This window comes from Dromiciops gliroides, chromosome 2 (assembly GCF_019393635.1).
Source record: "Dromiciops gliroides isolate mDroGli1 chromosome 2, mDroGli1.pri, whole genome shotgun sequence".
Taxonomy (NCBI): Eukaryota; Metazoa; Chordata; class Mammalia; order Microbiotheria; family Microbiotheriidae; genus Dromiciops; species Dromiciops gliroides.
In genome coordinates, this window is record NC_057862.1 from 163,551,770 (window position 1) to 163,556,811 (window position 5,042).

At 35.1% G+C, this 5,042-nt stretch overlaps 1 non-coding gene across 1 annotated transcript; it reads left to right on the forward strand.

The window, feature by feature from the left end:
• The first annotated feature begins 1,021 nt into the window (after positions 1-1,021).
• Positions 1,022-1,128, forward strand: LOC122744826. The gene has a single exon (XR_006355168.1). It is a non-coding gene; the product is annotated as a U6 spliceosomal RNA (small nuclear RNA).
• The last annotated feature ends 3,914 nt before the right edge of the window (positions 1,129-5,042 follow it).

Genomic DNA, 5,042 nt, shown 5'->3' on the forward strand with positions numbered 1-5,042 from the left:
ATAAGCATTGGCTTCCTGTTGCTTCCAGGATTAAATACTTAGTTTTTTAAAGCCCTCTACTGCCTATTCTCAACCTACCTTTCCATTGAATATTTTCTTTCCTCCCACGCTCTGCCATCTAGCCAAACTGGATTATCTTCCTCACACAAGGCTCCCCATCTACCATCTGCATGCCTTTGCAGTGGCTGTCTCACATGCCTGAACTGAATTTCTTTACCTCTGAGTCATAGAATCCCTCTCTTCCTTCAATATGAAGCTAAAATGCCACTTTATATGTGAAGCTTTTCCTGATCTTCTTCCACCACTCCCCCACTCTTGGAACCCTCCCTCCAAAACTACCTTGCATTTGTTCTCATTATAGTATTCTGTTTATAATTACATATGTATTTCTTGTCTTCCCCATTATAATGTAAGTTCTTTTTAAGTAGAGATTCTTTCTCTACTTATATTTTATTCATTAAATTTGGATCCCTAGCACCTAATACAGTATCTGACACATAGCATATGCTTGATAAATGCTTGATTGATTGGTTTATTGGTTGACTAATACTGTTAACTGAAGAGGTCATGGTTTTTATTCAAAATATATAGAGACAAAGTTTCTACCACATAGTGTGTGAGATACAGGGTGGGCTAAAAGTCATGAAGGGGTCAGATGTTTTAATAACTTTTTGAAAATTATTTTTATTTCCTATATATTTTCTCTATATACAGCATATGATTCTTGGTATTTTAAAATAAAAACAAAAATAAAGGAGTTATTAAATATTGAAACTACTTCATGATTTTTGGCCCACTATGTACTTAAATGGAATTGTAATGTCATTCCTTCATGAAATCCTACTCATCAAGGCACTGACGTAACCCTGGATTCTTTTCATTCATTCATTCATTCATTCATTCATTCATTCACCTATCTATCCATTTATTTATTTGTTTGTTCATTCATTCATTTAGAATTTTTCCCCAGTTTACATGTAAAAACAAATTGTAACATTGATTTTTTAAAACTTTATGTTCCGTGCTCGCTTTGGCAGCACATATACTAAAATTGGAACGATACAGAGAAGATTAGCATGGCCCCTGCGCAAGGATGATACGCAAAAACTTTATGTTCCACATTCTCTTCCTTCCTCCCTATTCCCCTCTTAAGAACTCAAGCAATTCAATATAAGTTATACACGTGCAGTTGTGCAAAACATAGACAAAAAACTTTAGAAAAGGAACTAACAACAAAATATACTTCCATCCTTATTCAAATACCATCAGTTTTTTCTCTGTAGATTAATTGCATTTTTCATAAGTCCTTCAGAGTTGTCTTGGATTATTGCATTGTTGAAAATAACTAAGTCATTCACATCAGATCATCTTACAATATTGCTGTTATTTTGTATACAGTACATTTCGTTTTGTATCAGCTCCTGTAAGTCTTTCCAGGTTTTTCTGATAGCATCCTGATCATCTTTTTTTTAATAGTAAACTACATTTATATAGTACTTTAGAGGGAGATTTCCTTACAAAACAGCCATGAGGTTATTACAACAAGAATAATAGCTAAAGTTTATATAATACCTTATACCTGACAAAGAATTTTCTTCACAATAGTCCAGCTAAGTAAGTACCATCATCACCACTATCACCATCACCACCACCACCACCACCACCACCATCTTACATTGCTCTTGCCTCTGCTTCAAATTTTTTCTTGTTACTATTGCTGTTTCCCTCCATCCTATTCATTCCCCAAGATATTTACTCTATTTCTATCTTCTTTTACCCTTTCCCTCCTCAAAAGTGTTTTGCTTCTGACTGTGCCTCCCCCAATCTGCCCTGTCGCGATTGGCGATGAATCTGAAAGGAACAGAGAAAATGGACACAAGCATATGTGAAGCAAGTGCCGTTTATTGCAAGTTTTTTTCTCCTTTATATAGTCATCTTAAACAAAGAAATTCATGCATCAGTGGTTTATCTTTATCTTACATTAGCACAAAAATGTACAAAAGCAGGATGTACTGTTATAATGGTTTATCCAAGAGAAAAATGCACGTATGTGAAGTCAGAGTGACCTGCTTGTTACAATCCGGACCCAGAGATAAGAGGAAGAGGAATGTATGGGAAAAAGGGGAAGAGGAGCCTCCTTTGCGTCAAGGAAGAGGAGCCTGTTTATCAGTCTCACTGCTATTCCAAGTTAACCCATTAGAGTCTCACTACACTGCCTTCCCTTCCTTCTACCCTCCCACTTCCCCAAAGGGTAAGGATTATTACTATACCCACTTGAGTGGTAACGCTGCATTCTTAAAGACAATGGCAAACATGCACAAGTTATGGTTACCATGTCAAAAAGGCTTCAAGAACAGTCTTGGTAAGAATACAGGTCTGCTTTCTCAGAGCCAGTCTAAATACAGAAAGGCTTATTTACCAGTATTCTGGCCACTTCATGACAAATTCTTTTTAAAAATAAGCTTCTATGGTGTATTTTATTTATATCACCATAATTTTCCCCAGTATCCCTCCCTTCCTCCTTTCTAGAGAGCCATCCCATTTAAGAAATCATATTTTTAAGACAAAAAAGAAGAGCAAAAAATCAGCACAACTGATTGATTTATCAACAAAGTCTGAAAATATGTACAGTATACAATTACGGATCTCTCACCTCTACAAAGGGGTGAGAATATCTTCTTATATCTCTTCTTTTAAGCCATGCTTATTCTATATAATTTCACAACATTGACTTGATTTTTTTTGTGGTTCTCATTTATATTGTTTTGGTCACTGTTTGTATACACACACACACAGACACACACATACACATATTTGACTCTGCTAATTTAACCCTGTGTCAGTTCATGTAGGCTTTTCTATGCTTCTTTGTACTCATTGCAATCATAATTTCTTGCAGTACAGTAATTTTCCATTAGACATAAGTACCACAATTTCTTCAGCTATTCTCTTAGTGGGTTTCTATTTTTTTCTAATTCTTCACTATCACAAAAAAGTGCTGCTATAAATATTTTCATTCATACATACACACACATACACTGGTTTTTATCATTTATTTCTTTGGGGTAAAAATGTAATAACTCTCTAGGTCAAAGAGCACAGACATTTTAATCCCTTTATTTGACTAATTACAAATTATTTTCTAAAGTGGATATCCTGATCTACAGCTCTACCAAGAATACATCAGTGGGCATATTTTCCCACAACTCTGCCAACATTTATTACTCTATTGAATTAAAACCTCAGGGTTGTTTTGATTCATATTTGGCTTATTAATAGCTATTTGGAACATTCTTTGATGTGTTTGTCAAAAGTTTGAAATTCTTGTTTGCAGAACTGTTTGTTTATATAATTTGACCATTCAGATGATAGATTCTTTGCTCATGGCAACTAATATTACAAATTTACAAATTTAAAAATCTTTGGAAACCCACCTCTTTAGTGTGAATACAAGCTGGTAGAATAAATCAGAGGGTACTGCTACATGTACATTGAGAACATCTTCAAGAAGGGTGTTAGTAGGGAGAAGACAATTGTTTGCAACTAATATTTGACAGCAGAACATATCTTTACCTCCTGAAACTGAAATATGTTGAGAATACAAGGTTCCATTGTGATTATTTGTTGATCATTAAAAATTATTGATTTGATAGAGCAAAACACCACATTAAAAACCTTTTCAATGGGGCATCTCCCAGGCATTCATCAAAATTACTCAAGATTCCTTGAAATATATAAAGGGCTAATCCTTTGATCATTGACATCAAGTGAGGCAGAAAACAGAGATGCATATGCTTAGCAAGTATATCTGCCACTCTCATGGAGGAGTTTGAGTTTAGAGTCCAAGCTGAAGAGGGATTCCCTACAGATGGTAAGGTCCTGCAGGTTCTCCTCTTGCTAATGACAATGTTTTAGGTACATCAATTCCTGGAACACTGCAAAACCTCCTGGATGTGATTGACAACCACTAAAATGAGCATAGATACATATAAAACATCCATACAGGAAGAACCAAGTAAATGAAAATTGCCTTTTGTCTAGGCTGAGACATGCAATTTTGTGGACAACTAATAGAGTTCATCTGTCTCTTATATATCTGTCTATCACTTCTGTCTATCTCTGTGTCTATCTAGCACTTAGACAGACACAACAGATTGAACCCAGAATTAAATAGAAAAGGGGAGTGAACTGGATTTCCTGTGTAAAATTGTAGCTTTCCTTTAATGACTTAACTTTTCCTTTAAAAGAAGGCCTATCTTTTCTATTTAATATAAATATTTTTCAAGTTTAATTTCATGACTCAAAGTCATGGAATACCAGGTTTTTCAAAAAATAAAAAATCAACAAAATTAAGTATCACTCACAAGACTTGAATAATATATTACATTAAAATCAGGAACTATGAATAACTGGATTAAAATATATCACCAAAGAAATTGAAAATAAGAAGATGGGCTGGATGTAGGGTGAGAGCAAAGAATAACTGCTGAATTGCTTTATGGATGTGCTTCTAAAATCAGGAGAAAACTAAGATAGGAATGTTTCCAGAACTTTGGGTAGATTCCTGGCTGTGGATTTGTGGGAAGATGGATAAAAGTTGCAGGGTATAGCAAATCATGGGTGGGTTATCTACATTAATGGAGGGATGTTAATGAGATCACAGGTCTATTTGAGTAATCATATTGGTGTAGGTATTCTCTCAAACAGGGACAATTATAACCAGTTTGCACCCTAACCTACAAGATTCTTGGCCATGTTCTATTGTCTTTATTGTTCAGTAATTTTTTCCGGTCTTGTCTGACTCTTCATGACCCCATTTGGAGGTTTTCTTGGCAAAGATACTGGAGTGGTTTGCCATTTCCTTCTTCAGCTCATTTTGTAGATGAGGAAACTGAGGCAAACAAGGTTAAGTGATTTGCTCAAGGTCATGAAGATAATAAGTTTTTGCAGCTGGATTTAAACTCAGGAAGAGAGTTTACCTGACTCCAGGCCTGGCTCTTTATCCATTATATCACCTGACTTTTCTATAAATCACAGAATAG